Source organism: Choloepus didactylus, chromosome 10, assembly GCF_015220235.1.
Source record: "Choloepus didactylus isolate mChoDid1 chromosome 10, mChoDid1.pri, whole genome shotgun sequence".
Classification (NCBI taxonomy): domain Eukaryota; kingdom Metazoa; phylum Chordata; class Mammalia; order Pilosa; family Megalonychidae; genus Choloepus; species Choloepus didactylus.
Genome location: NC_051316.1, coordinates 48580877 through 48608702, shown reverse-complemented (window position 1 = coordinate 48608702; position 27826 = coordinate 48580877). Strand labels below are relative to the sequence as shown.

Genomic DNA, 27826 nt, shown 5'->3' with positions numbered 1-27826 from the left:
ATTTATCATCAAGAACTCAGTCCATATTCAAATTTTTGCAATTGTCTCAAATGTCTTTTTTACGCTGCTTTGTTCAAATCGGAATCCATACAAGATCTGCACACCACTTCTTGTTCTCTGACACCATAGTTGAGGCCACAGCAGAAGGGTGAGTCCTAAGTGAGTCTGGAACAAGGGCCCCCACTCAACTACAATGATTAAATTGGAAGCCTGGCCCAAGAAGGTGGAAAATAAATAAACAAAACTCTTTCTGGAACATCATGAAACAGGGCAAGAGCAACAGAGAAAGCACTGAAGGGGCTAAGAACTTAATTTGAGTAAGGAGAGTAACTGGATTAATGACTGAATTATCTTAATGGAATAAGGACATTAGCTTTAAAAAAAAAAAAATCACACCTCAGATCAACGGATAATTGAAAATACTATTAAAAAGGAAAACCTTATAGTTGTATCAAATTCATTCCATTTCCCAAAACCTTTGTTTCCCAACACCTTTTTACATCATAGCACCTGAATAGTTACACTGCACATTCAAAGTGAACTTGAGTACAATTTCATGTTGCATTTCATCAGAAAGACCAAAGTGGAATAAGCCTAAAATACCACATAAGATAGGTGGTATTGCTGTAACTGAATATCTCTTGGATTCTTATCCATATCACTCAACATATCCAGAATTCTTACCTTATTTCTCTTGTAAAAAGAAAATGAAGATAACCTGGCAATTTCTCAGGATAACTAAAATTACAGGTTACTTACCAAGCCAGATGCTCTACAACCACACATTGAAGTTACTGTTATACCTATTTTACAGATATGAAAACTAACACTTCATGATTAAATGATACTGGTGAGTTCACATCTAGTATACCTAGTAACTGGCCTAGCAGACTCCAAAGCCTGAGCCAATCCCATTCAATCAGAAAAGAGCACAATTAAGAAACCAGGGTTCCCAAACGCTTCACTGGGAATCACTAAACTCACAACGAACTTCTCTCTCTGCTTCAGAAACACACACACACACAGGAGTGTATTAACATAAACAATACGTTCATGTTCATTAACTCAAAAATAAGAGAAGAAAATTAAACAATATAAGCTAAATAATAAATTCCAATACTTGTCAGATTTTTTTTTTTTGAGGTTCATTACCAGAAGTGGCTTCAAAATTTCCTTTGCTCATTTAAATAAGATTTTAAAAATGTGGTTGTTCTAATGCTTTGGTTTAAAAGCCAAAACAGAGACTCTAGAGAAAGAAGAAAGAAGAATTCCAACTTAATGCCCCCCATCAACTTTACAGTAATTTTGAGTAGTAAGATTAAAAAGTGCTTGTCTTAAATATAGTCTGAAAAATTTTAATGATTGCCTTAAATATGACCAGTGATGTTTGTGTACACACTAATGATATTATTAAAACATCATGATGGCCCTCTTACAACGCTCAACTCCGGGATCCCCCACTCCCACCCCCACCCCCACCCCCACCCCGCTTGCCTGTCTGCCATGGCCAACAAGGAAGCAGCCTTTGATGACTCAGGGGAAGAACGTGTGATTAACAAGGAGTACAAAATATGGAAAAAGAACTCTCTTTTCTTCATAATTTGGTCATGACCCATGCTCCGGAGTGGCCCAGCCTCACTGCACAGTGGCTTCCAAATGTAACTAGACCAGAAGGAAAAGATTTCAGCTTCATCGACTTGTCCTGGGGGCACACACTTCAGATGAACAAAATCACCTTGTAGTAGCCAGTGTGCAGCTCCCTAATGATGATGCTCAGCTTGATACATCACACTACGATAGTGAGAAAGGAGAATTTGGAGGTTTTGGCTCAGTTAGTGGAAAAATTGAAATAGAAATCAAGATAAACCATGAAGAAGAAGTGAACAGGGCCCGTTAAATGCCCAGAACCTTTGCATCATTGCAACAAAGACCCAATGCAGTGATATTCTTGTTTTTGACTACACGAAACACCCTTCTAAACCAGACCCTTCTGGAGAGTGCAACTCAGACTTGCATCTCCGTGGACATCAGAAGGAAGCTATGGGCTTTCTTGGAACTCAAATCTCATTGGGCACTTACTTAGTGCTTCAGATGACAATATCATCTGCTTATGGGACATAAGGAAGGAAAAGTGGTAGGTGCAAAGATCATCTTTACGGGGCACACAGCTGTAGTAAGGGATGTTTCCTGGCATCTACTCTGTAAGTCTCTGTTTGGGTCAGTTGCTGATGATCAGAAGCTTATGATCTGGGATACTCATTCAAACAATACTTCCAAACCAAGCCACTCAGTTGATGCTCACACTGCTGAAGTGAAGTGCCTCTCTTTCAATCCTTATAGTGAGTTCATTCTTGCCACAGGATCAGCTGACAAGACTGTTGCCCTGTGTCATCAGAGAAATCTGAAACTCAAGTTGCATTCCTCTGAATCACATAAGGATGAAATATTCCAGGTTCAGTGGTAGCCTCACAATGAAACTATTTTGGCTTCCAGTGGCACTGATCGTAGACTGAATGTCTGGGATTTAAGTAAAATTGGAGAGAAACAATCACCAGAAGATGCAGAAGATGGGCCACCAGAGTTGTTGTTTATTCATGGTGGCCACACTACTAAGACATCTGATTTCTCCTGGAATCCCAATGAACCTTGGGTGATTTGTTCTGCATCAGAAGACAATATCATGCAGGTGTGGCAGATGACAGAGAACATTTATAATGATGAAGACCCTGAAGGAATTGTGTATCCAGAAGGTCAAGGATCCTAGATATGTCTGCACTTGTGATTTTAAACTCCCCCTTTTTCCCTCTCAACCCTGAGATTGATTTAACACTGGTTTTGAGACACAGACTTTGTTTGGCTATCCCTCTATAGTTACCATCAACAAATGTCATTAGCCCAGACACTGGGTGTTTTCTAAATATTAACTGGGGGACTTGATTCAACAAAGCCACAAACTTATATTTAAATTTTCTTCAGGAATTTTCTAGAATCAAACCCAGGTCTGAAGTAGACATAGAAAGGGGAATATAGTTATGTGGTAGTTTTTCTTATGCTATATTCCCAAGTTTTTCAGACTTATTTCAGGTTAGAGTGGACAGTGAATAGAGCCAAGTTGGTTAGGCATCTGAGCCATGAAGTATAACCCTGCAATATGTGTTTATTCAGGAAACAGGACAGATTCAAGTCATTAGATTCCTACTGTAAAATCATCATACCTAAATTTCCAGGATGCACATTTTCCTATGTAGAACAATCTGTTTCTTCAGTTAAGTCAAATTTTTATTTTACATGTTCCTTTTTCCCCCATATATTTTTGCCTGTTAGTGTATTTCTTGAGCTGCTTCATATTATGTCTTTCCTGTCTGAAATGGTTGGTTTTTTAAACTTGGAACCACCAAGTTGCAAAGATGTATGTTTTTACTTGACAGTTATAGTTGAGAATGACTCAATAGCTGATACTTGTTTTTAAAATTAAATCAATCCTGGATAAGAGTTTGCTTTTTTTTTTTTTAGGAATTAGTCCTTGACCACTAATTTGGTACCATCTCCCTTTTGAGTGACCTGTTTCACCAGCAGGCCTGTTATTCTCCATGACTAACTGTGCAAGTGCTTATAATGGAATAAATTGCTTTTCTACACACACACACACACACACACACACACACACAAAACAAACATCATGAAGGTTAAAAGTTGGCTCTGTGTGTGTTTTAACAGAAGGGGTTGTCAGCATCTTTATCACCACAAAAGGGTAATATTAGCATTTCAAAGGAATTTTTTCATTATTGTATTTTGAGAAACACATTTTAAAAAATACTTATGCACTGGGAACCCCAGATCTTGTCAAATCAAATATTTCATATTCCAGTACAGGTCTAAATACATCAAATCTGAAAGAATGTCTTAAGACTTATTAATAAACCAGCCTATGTGATTTAATTTCTAGCCGAATAGGAATCTTACCCATTTAGGTTACTGCAGCTAATTCTCAGTCACTGCAAGGAGAGGAGAAATCCAGCAATTGCCTCCAAAATAGACAATCCCCAAAATATACAAACTAGAATTTTATTTGACTTCATTGGTGTCTGAATCCTGAATGACATTTACTCATTGGAATCATTTAATGTAACAGTGTGGGCAACTGTGTTACACATTTAGCTGAGTGGAGCAGTTAATCACCACAGAAGTGGTAATATACACAGTGTAGGTCTAAGTCATGTGTCAGCATGTACATGGTGGGGGAAGGTGGGAGGAGGGGCAGGAGACCTCACCACTTCTCCAATGGTGGTGATGGCTCCATGGTCACCGTACCACCCTTGAGCCTAGTGGGCATCAAGACACCATTCTGCTTTGGGTTGTGGATGTAAAGCTGGGAATTAGCTTTCTTACCGGCCAGCTACTAGTTCATCTCATTTCATGAGCACTGTACTGGTTTGGATGTATTATGTCCCCCAAAACGTCATTATCTTTGATGCAATCTTGTGGGGGTAGATGTATTAGTGTTGTTTAGGTTGGAATCCTTTGATTAAATGTTTCCTTGGAGATGTGACTTAACCAACTGTGAGAAAACCGTTTGATTGGATAATTTCCATGGAGATATGGACCCTGCCCATTCAGGGTGTGTCTTGATTTAATCACTGGAGTTCTGTAAAAGAGCTCACAAACAGAAAGACCTCAGAGCAGCTGTGAGCAACATTTTGGACATGGCCATTAAAAGCAGACTTATGCTAGCCCAGAGTTTGCTCCCAAGAAGCTAAGAGGAGCTGAGAGAGGAGCTGGAACACAACTCAGGATTAGCAAACACCAGCCACATGACTTCCCAGCTAATAGAGATTTTCCAGACACCATTGGCCTTCCTTCAGTGAAGGTATATTCATGCCGATGCCTTAATTTGGACATTTTCGTGGACTTCAGACTGTAAATTTGTGACCAAATAAACCCCCTTTATAAAAGCCAATCCATTTCTGGTATTCTGCAAAATGGCAGCATTAGCAAACCAGAACAAGCACGAATTACTATCCCCATGTTAGTGGTTCTCAAAGTGTGCTCCCTGGGCCAGCACCAGCAACATCACCTGGGAACATGTCAGAAATGTAAACTTCAGATCCTGTCCCAGACCTCCCAAATCACAAACTCTGGGGATGGGGCCCAGCAGTCTGTATTTTAACACAGCCTTCTAGGGGAGTCTGATGCATGCTAAAGTTTGAAAACCAAGACTATAAATTTTTTTTTTTTTTAAGTAATCATTCATTGAGATAGCCATTATATTTGGGTTACCCTCCTCCCCTCCACTAAGAGCAGTTTACTGATCTTCCAATATTCCTATAAAAGTAAATTCAAAGAGAGGGAAACTTTTGAATTTACCAAAAGTTCAGTGGAAAAAACAGACTGGTGTGAAATTTAGCAATTTGCTTCTATTCTTCTCATACGCAGCATCTGGAACAAAATCTTTGCAATAGTTTATATGAAAATATGTTACAACATTGCTCAAATTCAGTCACTCTCCTGCATTATCAGGTTCTCAGCATTTGAGGTGACTTGCAAAAATCACCCAAAATGCAAAACCAGAATTGCAGGGTGCTGAAAAGAACTCTGAGTTCAAGTCCCAGCATTGCCAATTTCCCCCCTGGGTGCCCTTGGACAACTCAGTCATTTTAAGCCTCAGTTTCCACAAATGTAAAACAAAAATAACAGTACAACCTTCATCATAGGTAAGTCATGAGAATCAAAGGTGCTAAAGCACACTACCTGACAAAAAGTAGCTCTCAATATACGGTAGTAATGTTATCATTGTTACCCAACAGAACTAGATAATTTTAAATACTTCTAAACACACTGAAGTCATTAGAGAGTAAAAGTTTTAAAAAGCTAAATTACTTTCTATATAAAAGTACCTGATAATTGATTTTTAAAATAAAGGTGACAAAAATTACAACTGTATTCATTCTGAACAAAGGATCTCAAAGAGGAAAAATAGTTCAATCTGCAAATAAAAACAGCATATCTTACATCTAACCACAAAAACATGATCAAGAGAAAGCATTTCAAAATATTTTCTTTAAAAAACCCTAAGTTGTTATGAGTGAAAAAACCAAGGCATAGTACAGACTTGAGCAGATTAGCCAAGAATGTGATTGAATGAATTAAAGAAATTACATTTTGGCAAGGAGAAGGTTGAAGGCAGGCAAAATTCCAAATTTCTGCTGATTCATTCAAATCAGCTCTTCCCTTCCTTTTTTCCAGTTGATAATATTACAACCCATTTTATATTATAATTAAAAGATCAATAAGCCTGTGTCCAAAGAAACCTGTCACTCAAGGATCTTTTATATGTATACTAGGTTGAAGTGAATGTTATTAGCTAATACTGTGCACCAAGTGCTGAGGTGTTAAGGGGTGTGTGTGTTGCCTTCACCTGCACACAAAGTCTGGGTTTGAGTCCTGGCTTGGCCACTCACCAGCTAACTGATCTTGGGTAAGTCCCTGAACTTCCCAACTGATCTTCCTGCTCCTACTTTGGTCCTCTTCCTGCCCATTCTCCCACAGCAATCACACTATACTCATCTGTTCCTTAAGCAGACTAAACCCCCCTTTCCACCCAGGGCCTCTGCATATGCTGCTCCCGGTGCTTCCTCTAAGAGCATCTATTCCAACCTCCCACCCCCCAATTTCTATTCATCCTTCAGGTCTTAATTTGAAAGTTACTTCTCAAGGAAGCCTTCCCTGACTAGACTGGATTAGATCCTCTGTCACATGCTCCTTTAGCTCCCCTGACTTAATTCTCTGTAACCTTTGTCACAATTATAATTGCATTGCTCTTTTGTGAATTTTCTGTTTACTGTCAGTCTGCCCCACTAGGCTGCATGCTCCACGCAGGCAGGGATCAGGTCTATTCACCGCTGCATTTCTAGCACCAAGCACAGGGCCTAGAACACCAGTGAGTGTGATAATTATGCACACTACTCTGGGCATTGTTTCAGCACACCAGGGAGACCACGTCTCAGTTTGCTAGGGCTGCTATAACAAATACCACAGACCAGTTGACATAAATAACAGGAACTTACTGTCTTCCAGTTTGGGAGATGAGAAGCCTGAAATCAAGCTATTGGCAGGATCATGCTTTCTCCAATCTCTACCTGTTACGTGGCCATCTGCCTTCTGTCTCCTTAAGTCTCCTACTGCCTCTGCATCCAAGTTTCCTCTGCTTATAAGGGCTCCTGTCATATTGGATTGGGCCAACCCTGATTCCGTTTGGCCTCATCTTAATTAATAGGATCTTTGGAGATCCTATTTATAAATGAGTTCACAGCCACAGGACCAGGGGTCAGGAGTTGAACACATCTTTTGGGGGGACATGATTCAATCATAACACCATCTAATGCAGCAGAGTGTAGAGGTGAACACACTTTGCATCAGCTGAGTTTTTAGATATGCAATACCATCAGATAATAGAGTAAGTTCTTTCAATATGTTTCTGGTTTCCAAAGGCAGAATTGAGTAAAAACTGAAAAACAACTTTGGGCCCTCTGAGTTTGGGCAGCTAACTTCAGTTTCAAACTCATCTTATCTTATTACCTTTATTTTAACTGGGAAAAGCCTGGGGTGAGGGGTGGGGGTGGAGCTTTCTGGTCTTTTCATCACAACCATGACTCTAAGAGCAATATATACAACATTAACCATGAATTGCCATCCCTCCATTTCATGTTTTCATTCATTCCCTTCAACTTTCTATTTCTGCTTTCTTCCCAGGCCCCTCATTTCTTGTTTAACTTTCCCTTATTCTATCCAACTCTACTTCTCTCAAGATGTGAGGCACAGTGATACAGCAAAAAAAGGGCTGGATTTAAAGTAAAGCATCCCGGAGCTACATTATCTTGTATAAACTGTTAAGCATATCATACGAAATTATTCTAAAGTCTGGGAGAAGGGAGAGAAAGGTTAGAGTCAAAAGATAGTTCAGAGAAAGAATGGAAAAAGAAATCTGATAAAATGGAATGGTTAGGGAGAAAAGACTGCTGGGCTTGTCTCTCCTATTTAACCCTTTCCCTCCCACAACCCAGAATTCCTGGAAGGGAGAGGCATATGTTATCTCAGGCTGCTGGCCACTGCCTCTCACCTCCAGGTTAATTTAACCTGATAAAGGAGTACAAGTTACTTCAACAGTGGTGTTTTCAGAAAATGCTATCTCTATTCTTGCAGCTTTAGCCCAAAGGAATATATTGTTAAAGATCTGAAATCAGACTTATGTGTGGACAGGGGAAGAGGGAGTGGCTAGCACCAGGTTATTAAAATAATGAGAGTGATTTGCTGGGAAACATCCTAACAGCTTTCACAGAACCCAGTGAAAGACTGGAGCTTCTCTTTAGAATTATCAATTAGAAAGGCACACAAGGTACCACCTGAGAGGGAATCGAACACAGATAAGTCAGCTTCACACATGCTGTTGGTTTTTTTTTAATCCCACCTGTCTTGTTTCAATGAGTACTCATTATTCTGAATATCAGCATTCAATCCAAGTCCTCCCTTTGAATGGCCTCAGAGTAAAGACCAAAACCCATCAAAGTTCTCTTCCATGTTAGTTCTATGTTGCAGATTTCCCTTGGGAACTTTCTGACCCCAGGACATTGTGTGGGCAACCCCCTAACCCCAATTAAGGATAATTTTACCCTCTAGAAGCTATACAAAGATGAAAGCAGTCCCAGGAAGAAACGTGCCTGCTTCCTCCAGACAGACAATAGCCAGCCACCTGCGCGGGGATTTATTCAACAGCTTCCTAGTTCCTATGTCATGGAGTCACTGCCACTGGGACCCCAGAGAACAAGGAGGAGAAAGAAACAAAGGAGCCAGGAGGCGGGGGAGGAGGGAGGAAGGGAATGCTTCCTTTACACCCCCCTGAAAACGCAGTCTGTGGCTGGTGGGAGCCTCGCTGCGCCTCACCTCCAGCTGGGTGCTGAGACAGCTGTTTGAGCCAGGAGAGGAAAAGGAGGTCCTTCCCAAGGACTACCTAGTTTTTTTTTTTATTCTGAAGGTACTAAAACTGCTAAACATGCAAAGAGAGCTTGTCTTTAAATACCAAAGAGATTTCCTCTGCCAGTTTAGTTCTTACTAAAACTCCTTGACAATTCTTTTCACTAGTAACCTGAAGAATTTTAAAATGAACTAAGTCAGCCATAGAATGAGGTATTATTACTGTTTACTAAAAAAAAAAAAGAGCGTTATTTTCTCAAAGGGCAAAGGGTTCAACGGTGAGGTCTTAGGCAAGCAACAGGCACATAATTGCACCCACTATGAGAAGCTGGGGAAGAGAACTTGCAGAGGGGTTTTGATGGGATATCACATATTTGCACTTAATTTCCCCCTCTTTTATTTTGTTACATAAATATAGCATGGTCACTGCAAGTTTTTTAAAATCCCGATCAAAAAAAAAATTACCACAATTTCCATAAAGACTTTACCACTGTTAACATTTTAGTATATCCTTTCAGATTTTTCCTATGCAAACAGGTACACAGAAGGTTAGTTGGGGAGAGTATGTTTATAAAAATTGCTTCATACGATACTTACTGAATTTTTTTTCCATAATAAGCCATGAATATTTGTCTGTGCAAAGAGCCATAAATTTGTCTACATTCTCTTCTCAAAAATTCTTGGCAAATATCCCTATATTTATTGTCCAAGTAGCCCTGGAAAGGCAACAGGGGCCTCTCTATGTATTACTAAGGGTATATCAGCAAAGGAGGGTAACAGGTAATCCACAGCAACTGCACACTCAGGGAGCCCCCATCTATCACCAACAAACCTGTAAGAAGTCCTCCTGAATTAATAACTAAAAAAACACTATGAAAGGAGCTGAGATCCTTCCCAAGAGACACGTCACTGGTTGCCTGAAATGAGAAAATCCTTTAACAATCACTTTCACTAAGGGCTTACAAGATGGTTTAATGACTGCTGATAATATTAAGGTACAATAATTAACTTCTTTCAATTATTTATCCAAAATAAATATTATTTCCTCAAGGAATTATCGTGAAGGATTTTCAGTGCATGTAATAAGAGGATCTGGCCAAACCAAAAGATACATGAGAAATGGTTTTCTTAACTATCGATAACAATTTGCTATCTTATATTCTTTATAAAGGAACATTATGAATTTCATTGTATTGAGAACTTAAAAACAAACAAACAAACAAACAAAAAAAAACAAGAGGAAAGGTTTTAGCAACAATTCCCGCAGCCCTGACTAGGAAAAACAAAAAATGTTAGATAATCTCAAGCTCTTTCATAACCATATGATGAAAAAGCTGCCGTAATTGGAAACAAGATCTTACTTCAACATTCTTTAGCCCAAAACTTCCCATTCCCTGCCCGTCACCACCACCTTTCCCGTTCACCACATCTCCTATTTCACCACAGAAAATTACAGTGTGCTCTACTGCACTAGGGGGTCCAGACAGAGGTTATACACATATACATGAAAACCATGCAGGAAGAGAATTCTTATCATCAGCCCTGTCTTTTAAACTTTACAGAATACAATATAAAGGGGCCTAAAATATGTCCATATGCACAATAATTAATCCAGAAGCTACCTGCCCACCAGCAAGGCATCTCTCTCATACAGCATGGCCAGCAGCTCTTTCTAATCCATCTCCACTACCACCATTTTAAAATTAAGACATTTCCTGTTCTTAATCTACACATTCTCATTGTCTTGCACACACTCGTTGCCAAACCTTACTGTTAAAACTTGTTTTCATTCTTTCAGGGGCTTTAGATTTACCCACTGCTGGAGGACAAAATATTCCTGAAAGCAGAAAAGGCAACTTTGTTCTTCAAACTTACCCAGAAATCTCCAAAACTGTTCTGGAAACTCAAGTGCTTCCCCAATGATGATAAATTACAGCAAGTTTTCTTGTTCATTGGACCCAGGACACTGTCAGTCTCACGTTTGAAGGGTTCACAAAATTTAGCCTGCAAGCTTCTGTACCATGCAAAAACAGATTACCAAGTGAGCAGCCGGCATGACTGATGGACTGACATGCTGCAATCTGAGAAGGCTGAAAAAGGACACCAAGAGAGGGAGCCTGCTAATTAATTCTTCTCTTCCCCATCAGCCCCAAATGTTTTCCAACAACAACTGATCCAGGAACACAGTTTTTGACAGTGTTGAGATAATGACTTCATCTGTTCCCAAAACGCTGGGAGAGCTGCTGCAAACTCTATCTGGTGAGAACCATTTTGTACTCTTTTCTTCCCAAAGCCAGAAGCAAAGCCTGTTCCCAAGACAAGGAATACTTCCTGTCTTTTATTCCAAGCCTGATTGACCAGGCATTAAAGCCACACACCAACCTGAAACTGAATTATGGGCTAACTGAGATGACCCAAAACAACTTACCATCGCTTCACTGCCAATATATAACTTCCAGATCAATGTTATTAAAGACATATGTTTTACAACGTTCCCCCAAACAGAAATTAGGGCTCAAAATTACCTTGCATTACTGTATTTATCAGGGTTAGGATGCTTTGAGCGGGGGAGGGGACAAGCAAAAAACGGCTACAGGAGAATATAGAGTTGAAAAGTACAGTCCTATGAGCAAGGGTTAAATGGCAGAGAGGTGGGGAGGGCAGATAAAAACCACCACATACAAACAAGACCGTAGCAAGTGATATAAAAATACTGTTCTCAGGTCCATCTTCTTCAGCTCTTTACCTTCCTCTTCACAGCAAAGATGGATCTTGAAAGGTTCATCTACCCAAAGATTTCTCAACCCCAACACTACTGACCTTTTGAGAGGATAATTCTTTGTTGTGGGGGTGGAGAGCTGTCCTTGGCATTGCAATGTACTTGGCCTTATTTCTCTAGACGACTATAGCACTCCCCTGTTCCTGTTCCAGCTTTGACAACCAAAAATGTCTTCGAATGTTGCCAAATGTCCCCTGGGGGACAAAAGTGCCCCGTGTTGAGGATTGCTTATATACCCTATGCCATCACACATGGGGATGCAGTTTGCACACTACCTAAGGATACTCAACTAAGGCAGCATATGAAGCCCCATCTATGGTCCCACTCACCAAGATATATACACCCAGGCACTGTGCCCATTCTTTTCTAATGCATTTAAAGGGCCCCAAACAGGGGCAGTAGTAGAAGTTTTTCATCTACATATGCCATCTCTGCTTCCCCATTCCCACCCACTCTTCAATCCTCTGCTGTTGGTCTAGAAGCCATCAAGCCCCTGAAAACCGTTCTTGCTCCTATATTCACCTGATCCTACCCAATTCTCGTGGCTCTGCAGGATGTGACACTGTTAACTCTTCCCTCCTTGACATGGGCTCTTCAGGTTTCTCTCTGCCCTCTCTGTCCATTCCTCCTTTGTCTCCTTTGCAGACTGCACCCACACCCAACTCTACCCTCACATTTGAAACTGCGAACTCAACTCTGCTTCTGAACACAGGATGCTCTCCCTCTTCTGTAAGGAATTTATTCTCTCCCCCAAACCTACCACTTCACCTGGCTAACTCCCTCATGCAATGGGTTTCAGCTTAAACTTCTCTGCTCCCACCCCCACCAATGTTCCTATACTATGTGCTCATAACAGACTGTGCTTTCCCTATCAGAGCACTTAACAATGCTCTTTGCCTGATTCCCCAGTCAAAAATGCTACATCTCCTCTTTCACCACCCACCATCAACTTCACCATGAGCAACTCAACTGGCCGGTCTGTCTGTTCATTGCTAACCTCAAATGCGTTATGGCTCATCATCACAGCAAATATAAACACCAGCACCAGAGAAATCCTCTCTCTGCACCAGGTGCTTTAGTGACATTTAAATAAATACCATATGGAACTAGCCCTCAAGAAATTTATCAAGGTGGGGGCAATAATAACATGAAAAGTTATATTTACAAGCAAATTTACAAATACAAATAAATAAGGGATGCAAAATAGGGAAATTAACTGGATTAAGTAGAGACAACCTGGAGGCTCCTTTTAGAGAAGCATTAGTGGACTCAGATTTTGAAGGTGGGGAGAGGCAAACTGACAGGCACACAAACTAACAAACTAGAGAAATGCTAAATTTTGCACACTCGACTATCTTTTTTTTTTTTATTTTATTTTGAAATAAATTCAAACTTACAGGAACAGTTGCAAAAACAATACAAAACCCATACACAGAACTCCAGCATACCCCGACCCCCCTCCAATACCCAATCTACCAACTTCAACATCCTGTCACACATTTCTTCTTTCCCTCCCTCTCTCCCTATCTATCATCCATCATCTGTTGCTGTCTTCTGAACATATGAGAGCTAGCTGCACACATCCGTGAACAAACAATATAATTCACATATACAATTCCCATGAACAAGAACATTCTTTTATGCAATCCCATTAAGCGCAGCTAAAAAGTTCAAGAAATTCAACACTGATAAAAAGCTTATATTCTATATTTCCTTTTTTTGTTTTCTTATGTCCCAACTGTGCCCTTTGAGCCTCCTCTCCTCCATCCTCAAATCCATCCAAGATCATCCTTGGCATTTAACTGTCATTGCCTATTAGACTGTTTTTTTTTCTTTTTTTTTCAATTGTGGAAATATATATACAGCCTAAATCTTCCCATTCCAACCCCTCCCTAGCATTCCATTAGTGGGATTAATCACATTTAGAATGTTGTAATGCTATCACCTTCCCACCATCCATTCTAGAAATTTCCCTTCACCCCAACAGAAACCCTACACTCATTTCTTAACTCCCCATTGCCCCTTCCCCCACTTCTTAACCCATACTCTACTTTTCATCTCTATGGTCATATTCTCCGATAATTTCTTGTGTTTACTGTGGGGCTTAAATTTAACCTTTTAAATCTATAACAATCTTGTTTTTCTTTGATACCAACTTAACTTCAATAGGACACGTAAACTATGTACCTATACTCCTCCATTTCCCCTTTATGTAGTTCTTGTCAAAAATTACATATTTTACATTGAGTCCCAAAACCACTGATTTGTATTAGAGTTTATGTATTTTATATCCTGTAGGAAGTAATAGTGGAGTTACAAATAAAAAATTATTGACTTCTATTTGCATTCCATTGTGGTCAGAGAATGTACTTTGCATATATTCAACTGTTTGTTTTGGTTGTTTTTTTTTTTTTTTTTGGTTTTTTTTTTTTTGTTTTTTAATTTATTGAGGCTTGTTTTATGTCCCAGCATATGATCTATCCTGGAGAAAGTTCCGTGATCACTAGAGAAGAATGTGTGTCCTGGTGATCTGGGATGTAATGTTCTATATATGTCTGTTAAATTTTTCCATATTGCTCTCTCCTTTCTTTGTTTCTCTGTCGGTAGGGTTCCCTTTAGTATCTAAAGTAGGGCAGGTCTTTTATTAGCAAAATCTCTCAGCATTTGTTTGTGAAAAATTTAAGCTCGCCCTCAAATGTGAAGGAGAGTTTTGCTAAATAAAGTATTCTTGGTTGGAAATTTTTCTCTCTCAGAATTTTAAATATGTCATGCCACTGCCTTCTCACCTCCATGGTGGCCGCTGAGTAGTCACAACTTAGTCTTCTGTTGTTTCCTTTGTATGTGGTGAAATGCTTTTCTCTTGCTGCTTTCAGAACTTGCTCCTTCTCTTCAGTATTTGACAGTCTGATAAGAATATGTCTTGGAGTGGGTTTATTTGGATTTATTCTATTTGGAGTTTGCTGGGCATTTATGCTTTGTGTATTTATATTGTGTAGAAGGTTAGGGAAGTTTTCCCCAACAATTTCTTTGAATACTCTTTCTAGACCTTTACCCTTCTCTTCCCCTTCTGGGACACCAATGAGTCTCAAATTTGGACGTTTTATTTTACCTATCATATCCTTAAGATCCATTTCAATTTTTTCGATTTTTTTCCCCATTCTTTCTTTTGTTCTTTCATTTTCCATTCTGTGGTCATCCAGGGCACTGAGTCATTGTTCAACTTCCTCTAATCTTGTATTATGAGTATCCAGAGTCTTTTAAATTTGGCCAACAGTTTCTTTTATTTCCATAAGATCTTCTATTTTTTATTTATTCTTGCAATTTCTTCTTTATGCTCTTCTAGGGTCTTCTTTATGTCTTTTATATCCTGTGCCATGCTCTTCTTCATGTCCTTTATATCCTGTGCCATGCTCTCACTGTTTGTCTTTAGTTCTTTTATTAATTGCGCCAAGTACTGTGTCTCTTCCGATCTTTTGATTTGGGTGTTTGGGTTTGGGTTCTCCATAGTGTCTGGTTTTATCATATGCTTTAAGATTTTCTGTTGTTTTTGGCCTCTTGGTATTTGCTTTACTTTACAGGGTTCTTTCTGGATATAAAAAATACCAATCTCTAATTTGTCCTATCTAGAGCTTGGTGGCGTATACTTTCTCTAACTAGCCAGCAGATGGCATCCGCGAGTCACCGATTCCCCTCAAGTCAGTTCTCCCTGACTTTGTGGTGTGTGGGGATCTGATTCTTGTGGGGTTCAATTGGTGTACTAAGTTTGGGTGTATTGCTGGTGCTGTCCGCCCTGAATGTGGGGCTTGTGTCTGGGTGGTTAGGGAGGCAGGGCAGCTTTAATAATCAAACCTCCCAGGTGTTCCCAGAGATTTAAGGCTGTTACAAGAGTCTAAGCCTTCATTTCAGTCTTGCCACAGATTGTCTCTGCCGCTGACCCACAAGTCCTTGGTATTGGCATAGGGTCCCTGGGATTTCTGAGCAGGTCCCCCTTCCCAGCTGTGCTCTTCCAGGACCTCTGCTGAGGGAAGGCTATGCCATGTCACAAGTGCACGCAGGCCTCGAGGGAAGCCCTGGACCGCTGGGCCGTGCAGGGGCATTCCCAGCCTGCTTCAAAGATGATTGAATGGGGCGTGTTAATTTCCCCCTTTTCGCACAGCTCCGCCTTCCCATCTCCGGGACAATTAGCTGTGGGTGCACTAAAGGCCACTGTCCACAGCTGACATTGTGGCGTATGCACGCTGCCATGGGAAACACTCTTGGCGCAGCTGTGGGCTATGGCTCCGTCCCCGGGCAGGAGTGTCTCCAGCCCGCCGGGTAGATGGCTGCAAGGGGCACAGTTTCTTTCTCCTTTTGGCTCTCCCCTCTGTCCCTCTGTCCCCAAGACAATCAGCAGCAGGTGTGGGGAGGGCTATCCTCCATGCCAGACACCGAGGCATTGGCTACAGCCCGCTCCTGCCGTGCTTCACTGCACGGTTCTCACTGCCGTATCTGCAGCTGCTCCTGGGTTTTTGTTTTTTTTTTTTAAAAAAAAGAACTAGTCCGTCTCCAAACGCCAACCCATGGTTTCCCCACACCACAGTGCAGCCGCTGGACTTTCAGCTGGCTTACTCACTCGTTTCAGAATGCAGACTCCCAGTTTCACCAAATGCATGGTCCCTGTGGATTTAGCAGAACTTGTCCAGCTGGTGCATCGCTGGAACTGGTGTTCTGGGTCACTTTCTGGCTTTTATCTAGTATTTTTCACGGAAGTATTTTTTTTGCCCTGTCTCATCTAGCTGTCATCTTAGGTTCTCCCATGTATTGCTCGCCCGGAAGGACACACTCTCAACTATCTTTTTTAAAGAGTTGTATGTATCATGTTTTTCAACTGAAAACCTTGTAATTTGTTCTCTGCTAGTGTCCCAGTAGCACAGCAAGCATTGCATGTGTGAGGACACAGGGCCTGGAGCCCCGCCCTCTCCCCCATTACTGAGATACTCTCAGCCACATACATGACCAGGCAACAGGCCCTTTACCCCCTTGGGGGGGGGATTAAAACTACCCCCCCATCACTGTTAGTAACCAAATCTCCTGAGAGACTCTGTTGTCACAAACCTTTATAAGCCCCCATCCCCCCCAAACACACATTTGACACTCCTCTCTCTCTCTCTGGAATGGCAGAACACCGACTTCACTCTCCCAACCCACTGGCATTGGGAAAAATCATCTCCTGTTTTGTAAGTCCCTAATCAAACTCATGGGTAACTCCGTGCCAAGCGAGTTCTTTGGTTTTGGGGCTAAACTGAGTTGGAACAGCATGGAACTGCCGTTCTCTGGTGGCATGAGAACCACCAGTCACAGAGCTCTGTCCTGTAAAAGGACAAGCAAGTAGCAGTGAATCCAAAGCTTAGTTTTTCAAACATCAGTTTTCTCACAACAGAACTGAACACAAATACTAATAAATATGTTGGTTGGGAAACTAACTTCTGCCACTGAATTGTACACTTAAAACTGGTTAAAATGGCAAATTCTATGTATTTTATCACAATTTTTTTTTTTTTAAGTTCTAATTACCTCAAGGGCACTTTCTATATGACATTAAAAACCTGGAAGAGTGGTATATGGAGAGAAAAAATACATCAAATGTAAACTATGGTCTATAGTTAGTAATATTTTAATAGTCTTTCATCAGTTGCAACAAAGGTACTATACTACACAACAGAAAGGGTATATGGGAACACTGTATTTTTTTTACATGACTTTTCTGTAGACCTACAACTTCTTGAATTAAAAAACAAAAACATTATGCTAGGTGAAAGAAACCAGATACCAAGTACTATATATTGTATGATTGGATTTATATAAAATGTAAATGTAAATAATTCTATAGAGACAGGATTAGAAAAGTGGTTGTGGAGGGCTGGAAAAGGATAGAGGGATTACTAAGTGACTACTAAGGGGTATGGGGGTTTTCTTTTTGGAGTAATTGCAAATGCTCTAAAATTGATTGTGGTGATGAACGCACAACTCTGTGATTATACTAAAAGCTACTGATTGTTCACTTTGGATGGACCGTATAGCATGTGAATATATCTCAATAAACTGCTTTTTAAAAAAAACAAACCTGGAAAAATTTCAATCAATAGCTGTTGCAGTCATCATTTATGAAGTACTTACTGTGTCACATATTCACAAAGGTAGCATCGTTTGATTCTTGTAACCACCCTTTGAGGAGAATATTATTTCCATTTAAAAGGGAAAAATCGAGCCTCCAATTCGATCAGAGTCAGAATTCAAACCTATGCTCTAAAGGTGACTTTCAAACAAATAACTAAGCAAGAAATAGATTTTGCCAACTAGCACCAGACTGCTGAAAACTACCTGTTTGACAGCACCTTTACATGTATATATAATTAAGTCAGGAATGTTCCAACTTGAAATAGTTGCTATCAATTTTGATTTAAAAATAGCTCTGGCCTAAGGCAAAAAGTGTCTCTGAGGCACTTCAGATTGTTCTGTCAATCATAGAGTAACCTCTACCAAGAAGCTAAAAATCTTTGCTTTCCTTCTCCTTCCTGTAGAGCTGGGACAATCTCAGAATGCTTAAGATTTCTGTTCCTCCTTTATACATATCTATTAAAAATAAACAGGCTCTAGGCTCCCTGGGCTTTGCACAAGATCTTCTGCTCAATTGAGATGACCCTTGGAAAGAGAAATAGAGAACATTTACTGAGCACTTAGTACATTTTACACCACCATCTTGCTCAAATACTCAAAGCCAACTTGAATTGGTACAATTAACACCTCATTTCACAAACAAGGAAGCAGAGGCTGAGAGAGACCCAAGCCTGTTTTCACCACTCTCCAAACACTGCTGACTCTGCCACAGCCCTCCTACCTGCTCTGCCAAGGCTGCCCTCTATACTCTGCTCAGAGATTAAAGGGAAGAAAACCTTTTTTTTTTTGGGGGGGGGGGGTGTCAACTGTGTAGATCAGTGTTTGAGCCTACTTGATAAATTGTGTTGAGTGAGAAAATAAGATTGGACCCTATCCTCAAAGAACTTAAATCCAGGTGCAGTGTTAAGACACATCCAAATAAGTGAAAAACAGAAAGTGGTCCCTCTAAATCAGGGCTTCTCAACAGCAGCACTATCGATATTTTGGACTGGATAATACCTTGTTCTGTGGAGAGGTGGGGGTGGCAGGGATGTCCTGTGCACTGCAGGATGTTTGGCAGCATCCCTGGCCTGTACTCACTAGATGCCAGTAGCAGTAGCACCCCTCCCCCAAGGCCTGGTTGTTAAAAATGTCCCCAGACACTGTCAAATGTCCCGGAGAGTCCACCCCTCCCCCAACCTGCTGACAACCACTGCTCCAAATGAGACAGGTTATTTCAGGGCCTCATCTTAGTCAGGTGCAAATTATCAGAGGTCTTCTTCAATATATTAAGACATGAATCAATCAAACACAGAATTACAATGCTAAAAGAAAAAAAGAGCCAAAAATATTACTCATTAATCAAGGACGTTAGCAGTGCTCAAGAGATAATGTTTACATTGTTCCAAACCTGTGGTATGTTGAAAAATTAATTTGCCCCATTCATGCTTTGATCTTCTAGCAAATTATTTCCTGAGACAAGATTTAACTTGTGAGAACCCTACATGCTAACCAGCTGCCAGAGTGGAACTGGGATCAAATTCCAGGTGGTGAGCAGAGAGGGGCTTCCCGTGCCCCCACAGGGGAGCCTGCTCAATAACACACCACATGCCACGGATGGGTCCAGTTCTCCCACAAAACAAAAGAGGTATAACGCAGCATAGCTTTTTCTTCAGAGAAAGAACCTTTTAAGTGATGGTTCAATTTTATTTAGTAACACTAGTATTTCACTTACAAAAGGTTTTTTTGTTGTTGTTATATTTCTTAATTTCACAAGAAGGAAGACAGTCACAATTCAAATGGCTCTCCTTGCCCCTCTCTCTCTCTCTTGTTTTCACTAACAAAGGGAAGAAGGAAGCTCCAGTCTTTCACCAGCTCTCTTTTTTCACACTTGTCCTACCAGGTATATGCTGCCAGCCAAATGGCACCATATGCCCTGAATAAAAGGCTTGTTTGTGTGAGAAACCACATGCTTGGCCTTGAGGAATGCAGGACTGTAAATTAAGACCCAAGACTTCATTACCTTGTTGGTAGACAGAATGATTACCATGAACCACCCCCAACCCCAAGGTGTCCACGTCTCTAACCTGTAAATGTATTGCCTTCCATGACAAAAAGAACTCTGCAACTGTGATTAAGGCTAAGTAAGGACTTTGGGAAGAGGAGATTCTTCTGCATTATCCAGGTGAGCCCAATCCAACCGTATTAGCTCTTAAAAGCAGACAACCTTTGCTGGCTGCCCTCAGAGAGGGACAAGACAACAGAAGTATTAGAGAAATCTGGAGTGTGAAAGGAACTCAACTCACCACTGCTGGCTTTGAAGATGGAGGAAGGGGACCAGAAGCCAAGGAATGTTGGTGGCCTTTAGAAGCTGGGAACGGCAAGGAAACGGCTTCTGCCTGGAGCCTCCAGAAGGAACGCCAGCAGCACGGCCAACACCTTGATTTTGGTCCAGTGAAATCCGTGTTGAACTTCTGACCTTGAAAAGCATAAGATATGAAACTTGAGTTCATTTAAGCATTAAGTTTGTGGTTTGTTACAGCAGCCATACAAAAAATTAATAAGTTTTTGCTACCAGAGTGGGGTGCTGCTGTAACAAATACCCCCCTACCCCCAAAAAAATATGAAAGTGGCTTTAGAACTAGGCAGGAGGTAAACTCTGGAAGAATTCTGAGAAGCATGACAGAAAAAGCCTAAATTGCTCTGGATGTTAACAGCTCTGTTTAAGAGAACTTTAGAAAGAAATGAGAATCACTGGTAGAGAAATCATATCCTTAGAAAACACCTAAATTGTTAAGAACACAGGAAATCACAAATACCAGATCCTATGGTCCACATGCTGTCTACTGTGCACAAAGGGGGAGAAGACCTCTGACAACTCACAGCAGCGTTACTGTGCAGTGTGTCTCACTCACAATGAGTGAAGCTGTCTTCCTTTGAATAATACTACACCATCCTCACCACGCGGCCAGGGCAAACCACCAATCAAAACCTTCCTCAGGGATGACGGCAGTAGCCAGCTCACAGGACTGGCTTGAAAAACTCTCAGTACAGTGCCTACCACCTAACAGGCACTCAAAAAGGTGAGCCATCTTTCTGATCTAGGGGAAAATGACAGGACAGGAATATATCCTTCCTTTCTCCCACAGGAATGCATTTGATTAGTGTTCCCATAGGGAAGACACAAGCAAAAAACAAGGAAACAGGCAAATGTGGGGATGTTCAGGAAGTCAGTGCTACATAAATTAAAGGAAAGGTTTGGGGACTCAATGGGGCTATTCCAAAATGCAAGGGACACAGGGGTGTAAATCTCCCTGGCAACGCAGGATATGACTCCCGGGGATGAACCTGGACCCAGCAATGTGGGATTGAGAACATCTTGACCAAAATGGGGATGCGAAATGAAACGATATAAAGCTTCAGTGGCTGAGAGATTTCAAATGGAGTCAAGAGGTCACTCTGGTGGACATTTTTACACACTATATTGATAACATTTTTTAGGTTTTAATGTATTGGAACAGCTAGAAGTAAATACCTGAAACTACCAAACTCCAACCCAGCAGCCTTGACTCCTGAACACGATTGTATAACAATGTAGATTACAAAGGGTGACTGCATGATTGTGAAAACACTGTGGATCACACTCCCTTTATCCAGTGTATGGATGGATGAGTAGAAAAATGGGGACAAAAACTAAATGAAAAATAGGGTGGGATGGGGAGGATGATTTGGGTGTTCTTTTTTATTTTTATTTTTTATTCTTATTCTGATTCTTTCTGGTGTAAGGAAAATGTTCAAAAATAGATTGGGGTGATGAGTGCACAACTATATGGTGGTACTGTGAACAGCTGATTGTGCACCATGGATGACTGTATGGTATATGAATATATCGCAATAAAACTGAATTTTTTTAAAAAAATGCAAGGGACAGATGTGCTGTGCCCTGGGATAACTGCCCAAGGCAGCAGGAAAAGAAAAACAGGAGAAAGTTGAGCTGTTTCTCTGAGTGACTCTATTACTGGAAACTTGCCAAGTGCAGCTTGAGAACACTGGACAGTTACTGTGCCACTGCCAGTGCCAACTTGGACAGGAAGTGATGGGGCTGAGTCCCACGGTCATGCAGCCAGCAGAACGGGGCTGAGGGGCATCCTCGGAGAAAGATAGCATTTTTAATTCTCTGGCCTGGCTTCCAACTTCAGCTGCCCCTCTCCCCCACATCCACCCATCTCCAGCCATGGAATTATAATACACAACTAAAATTAAAAGACCACAATTGTTCCTACATGGGCAGGGCAAAGGAAAATTTTAAAGAAACTCACAGAATTCTGTATTTAGGAAGAATGACAGGTGGTTTTTGGTTCTGTTTTCTGTTTTTGGTGCTTTCATAAAGTTTCTGTGAGAAGACATCACTGGCAGAAAAAAGGTACTAAAGGCATTTGAATATCCTGTCTCTTTGCATATGTACTCTTGACTATAAATTATAATAGTTATTACCCAGGATTAAAAGTCAATAGTTAAATGTCAGCCAGCAGACTACTGCATTAACTAAAAGAGGAAAAAAAAAATTATCCTTGGAATAATTAAGATAAAATCAAGTGGCAAAGAACTGAACCAAGTTATTCTCTGCTAGTATGTTTTGTAAGATATATACATCTGCCAACAGTCAGCATTTTCTGCTTAAGAGCATTTTTCCCCTTTGCTCTTTCAAGTAAATCTCCTAATGCCTGCTTACATTACTTTCCGTTGATAGTAAAAATCCACAGCCTCCCCAGCAATTGGATTAAGGCACAAATTTTTGCGACCAGAGCACATGTACACTCTGAACACAATAATGCTTTCAAAAAAAGAACAAGTTTCAAAAGTTCTTCCAACAATACCATTGTTTTGGATTCACAAGATGGAAGAACCTCCATTTCTGCATTACATTTTCTGAATTTCCATAGCTGGGTCTAAGGGCTCATTCTTCACCCTCCCACTATTTATTACTCAGTGCCCTTTCTAAGGAAACCAAGACAGGCTTTTCAAAGCAGATGCATTATTTAAGTACATAAGAAAACAGAACTGGATTTTATCTCTGCCCACACTTTTCCCTACTCCCCACACTGCAAACCTCTGCTAACCCCTGTGGATAAAATAGTAGAACAGTCAAAGCTGAACTTCTTATCTCACCCCAAGTCTCTGGAATCTGGGAGAGTCAGCTAAGTCAATCTCCAGAGCCTCCTAAAAAGATGATGTGAGTACCTAGTGATTTTGTTTTGCTTTTCATAAACATGGGAAAGGGGAGGAATGGCTTGGAGAAAATTAGATAATGAACTTAGATAGGGAAAACAAATTCCAGCCTACTTTTCGAAAACGAAAACAACATTATGTGTATCACTGTTCAAAGCTTCTACAACCTTAGCAACTCCCTCACTCACTCATCAGGAACTAAAAATGCAGGCCCAGTTTTGACTGACTAGGCCCAAGATCCAGCCCTTTTATCACTCACTGTATTCTCACCAAGCAGCATCTGCCTTTAACCAGGATGGTAGGCATCCAAATATGATGCAGTAAAAGCTATTTGGGATTGAAATAACTCAGGATTAAGTGCTCTTAAAGAGTGTTTGGGGAGAGGAAAAAAACAAACAAACAAAAAAAAATGTATAATACATATATATATATAAATTTTTACTTTTGGCCTGGCCTTCCAGTGACATAAGTACCTAGACAATGTTAGACACTTGTAATGCATTTTCTCGTAGTTCCTTACAAAGAGCGCAACACAATTGTATTCATGCCCATTCTTCTGGCTTAGAAAGGTGAGCAACATGCCCACAGCCACACAATGACAGACCTAATCTCTGAACTCAAATTCACGCTCTTAATCCAGGATTAATGTATATAATATACCATGATTAGCAACAGATTCCTAAAACAGCTATGACTCCTCCGAATTGCCCTTGGACTTCAACAAATTTTACTGACAAAATTAATGATTCTTTTTTCTTCCCCAACAGTCTTTGTTCCTGCATATGAAAAACACACACACCCAGCTCTGCCTCTGAATATAATAAGTCACAATATCTCCATGACACTGACTTCAAAGCAGTGTAAATATTAAAAAGTGCCTTCCTCTTCAAAGACTCCCCATTGCAGCAGGACAAAACCCAATTCCAAAACTGTTTTGACCAGCAACTGCACTGTGCCAGGTGCCCCATTATCTTGGGCGAGTCACCCTGCCTCCAGGCAGAGCCACCTACCTCCTCCCTCCCGCAACTGAGCACACAAGGTTTATTAGACCACAACACCCAGCTGTGCTTTCTAGCCAAGGGTAAGAAAAGTACAGTTGATTAAGAGACTACTATCGGTAAAGAAATCTCTGATCCACTCCAGAAATCTGAAAGTGCATTTTTAAAATAATAAACTCAGTTTTACTCACTTCCAAGATATTACAAAATCAGTGAATAAACTCTATTCAGTCACAGGTTAAGGCTTACACGGCAAATTGTATGCTCAAGCCACGAAGCCTAATTAAGACTGTCAAATAAGGATTGTTTTGCTTCAGAGTATCTACTGTGTACATAAACTTAAAAATAAAGCACTTATGCTAACATTCAAGTGAGTGCTTCCTTTTTGCAACTTCTCACTAGGAAAAGAAATGAGGTCACAGAACCTTGTGAAACAAATCTCTGAAAGACCTTGGGCCCACTCTAAAGGAGAGTGGGGAAGATTTTAAACAGGAGTTTTAGGCCCAGCACTCCAAAAAGATTCATGCTCTCAAGTTACTTTTTAATCTGTACACACTGTGTGTCTACGTGGAGCTGCCCACCAATCCGACTCCAAGCTTTCCTGGTACAGCCGAAAAGGGCGAAGAGTGACATACAGGGTCCAGAGCAACCCCCCAATTACTTTACTGTCTACTCCATAGTATATCTCTGTGTTTGTGGTTATACTCTATCAATATCATAAACTAATCACCATTGCGATTAAAAAATGTTTTCAAAATGCCTCTCTCATTGGCATGCTGTTTGGGCACCAAAAATTGCATCTAGACAATTTCTCTTCTCTCTTGATGTCACAACATGCCAACAGTTTAGCTCCTGCAGATACACACACAGAAGTGGTGACTTTTGCCACTACTTTCTGGGCTACTTCAGAGTAATGAGGGTACAAGGAAAGATGCCAAAAGGCTGCCACAGTTCATCTCAGGGAAATAAAAATCTTCACCGAAGGAAATTCACCAATACTGCTTACACTTCAGTTGACTAGTGATGCTATATTTTTATCACCTGAGAATGAGAATCCCTACAATCAAATCTGTTCATCCAACTCTCATGTTTTGCTATGCAACTTTTGACCTATTTAAGTTATCCCTCCTTCCCCTGCCTGAATGTTCTGATTTGTAACCCAATCTTAACCACAAAGGTGACTACTTAAGTGCTTTTTGACCTTGCTTTGGCATCTTGTTTCCCTCTCACTGGAAAACAAAACAGCAACCCTGAGTTAGCAAATCCTGACCTTTACCAGGCTAGACCACTGTACTTCTTTTGAGTTACATAAAATTCTAATGAGTTTCCTTTAAAATTTGCGTGATTTTTTAAAATTTTTATTATGGTGACTTAAATACAATTTAAAATTTTGCATTTTCACCACTTTCAAGTGTACAATTCAGTGGTATTAATTACATCCAATGTTGTGCTACCATCACCACCATTCATTACCAAAACTTTCTCCACATTCCAGGCAGAAACACTGTGCCCGCTGAGCAATAACTTCCCATCCTCCCCCCCACCCCACCCCATGCGGGTTAACCTGTAATCTACTCTCACTCTTTGCTTATTCTAATTATTTCATATCAGTGAAATCACATTATATCTATCCTTTTGTGCCTGGCTTATTTCACTCTACATGATGTCTTCAAGATTCATTCACGTTGTAACATGCATCAGAACTTCATTCCTTTTTATGGCTAAATAACATTCCATTGTGTGTGTGTATATATATACACACATAGACATACACACACACACACACATGCACAGAGAGAGATACAAAACACATTTTGTTTATCCATTTACCTGTTGATGGACATCTGAGTTGCTTCCACCTTTTGGCTATGATGAATAATCCTGCTGTAAACATTAGTGTGAAAATATGTGTTCGAATCCCTGCTTTCAATTCTTTGGGGTATATACCTAGAATTGGAATGTGTGGGTCATATGGTAACTCTACACTTAACTTTCTGAGGAACCACCAAACTGTTTTCCTGCAGTGGCTGCACCATTTTACATTCTTACCAACACTGTATGAGGGTTACTATTTCCTCCACACTGCCAACAGTTGTTATTATTTTCCTGTTTTGTTTTTTTAATAACAGCCATCCTAGTGGGTATGAAGTGGTATCTCCTTGTAGTTTTGATTTGCATTTCCCTAATAATTAATGATGTTGAGAAACTTTTCACATGCTTATTATCCATTTGCATATATTCTTTGGAGAAATGTCCTTTGCCCATTTTTTAATTGGGTTGTCTTTTTGTGGAATTCTTTATATATTCTGGATAGCATAATTCATTTTTAAATGCCACTGGAAAATTGATGGTTTACAACATCTACATCAACAATAAAGTTATCTAATAATAAACCTAATCCTTCCTAAGGCAAAATTATGTTAGAAACCCCTTAACAATTTAAAATAGTGTTACAATTAAAACATGACCTGCTAGCCAGATCAACAGACATGTCAAGAAATGGACACAAATGCATATGGGATTTAGTATATGATAAAGGCGGCATTTCCAATCAAAGGGGCAGAATAAATTATTAAATAAATAAGATGGGAAAACCATCAGCCATCTGGGAAAAAAATTAACCTGGGACCCATACTCACCAAAAAAAATTTCAAGGCAGATCAATAATTTAAATATAAAAAACTCAATCCACAGAAGTACCAGAAGAAATCTTGGACAATTTTTAGAGTAGGGAAGATCTTTCTCTTTATAGCATTAAATTCAAAGACCTTAATATATGCAGTTGATAATTCATCTACATGGAAAAAATACCATAATCCAAGTCAAAAGACAAATTAGGAACAACTGCAGTTTATATATATCCTTTATACATAAAGAAATACAATTTAAAAACTAACAGCCCCATAGCAAAAGATATGAACAGATCAAAGAAAAGTGAATACAAATGGCTCTTACAGATTCATGAAAAGATGTTCAACCTCCTAAAAAAATGCAAATTAAAAATACATGCGATACCATTTTTCTCTTATCAGATTGACAAAGATCAAGGAATTTTACAACACACCGTGTTGGCAAGATATAGAGAAAAAGGTACTTTTTTAATATGTTGCTGGTGGGAGCATCTATTAGCACAGCTTCTCTGGAAAGCATTATGGCAGTTATCTATCCCAAGTACAAATCATATAGCCTTTCACCAGGATTTTATCACATGTGACCATCATAATACATGGATAAAGTTATCCCCTGCAGCACTGTTGGAAATAAAATCAATAGGAAACTGATTAAACAAAATATGGTGCATCCATAAAGAAACACTATGCTGCTGTTTGAATAAATAAATAGGAAAACCTGTACTTATTTTGAGGACTCTCCAAGATGTATGGTTACCTGAAAAAAATAAAGTGTATAACAATATGTAAAGTATGTTATTATGTGTGATTGTAGAGGAAGGGGAGAATATATTCAGCCACACACATTTTTTTATATATGCACAGAATATCTCTGGAAGAAGGTGTACTCGTTGCCTCTGAGAAGGGAATATGGTGGCTGGTGGCAGCAATTGGGAGGGTTTCCACTAGACCTGTTTACATGTTTAAACTTTGAACCATGTATCCCTTTGAAATCATTTTTTTTAACTCAATAGAATAGTTGTGAGATAAAATTGAAGAAATCAACCAGAAAATAGAACAAAAAAGACAAAGGCAGAAAACAGAAGAGA

General features: G+C 40.0%; 1 protein-coding gene and 1 pseudogene across 3 annotated transcripts in view; one reads left to right on the top strand and one right to left on the bottom strand.

The window, feature by feature from the left end:
• The window catches only part of KANK1 (KN motif and ankyrin repeat domains 1), a 242207-nt gene that overhangs the window by 190718 nt on the left and 23663 nt on the right, over window positions 1-27826 (bottom strand). For 2 of the 3 annotated variants that reach the window (XM_037851174.1, XM_037851175.1), the window contains exon 2: window positions 20188-20360. The gene's annotated coding sequence lies outside the window, so the exon portion shown is untranslated. Of the gene's footprint in view, window positions 1-10842; window positions 11078-20187; window positions 20361-27826 lie in introns of those variants that run through there. The other variant, XM_037851177.1, reaches the window with a different exon arrangement.
• On the top strand, window positions 1504-2764 carry LOC119545565 (annotated as a pseudogene).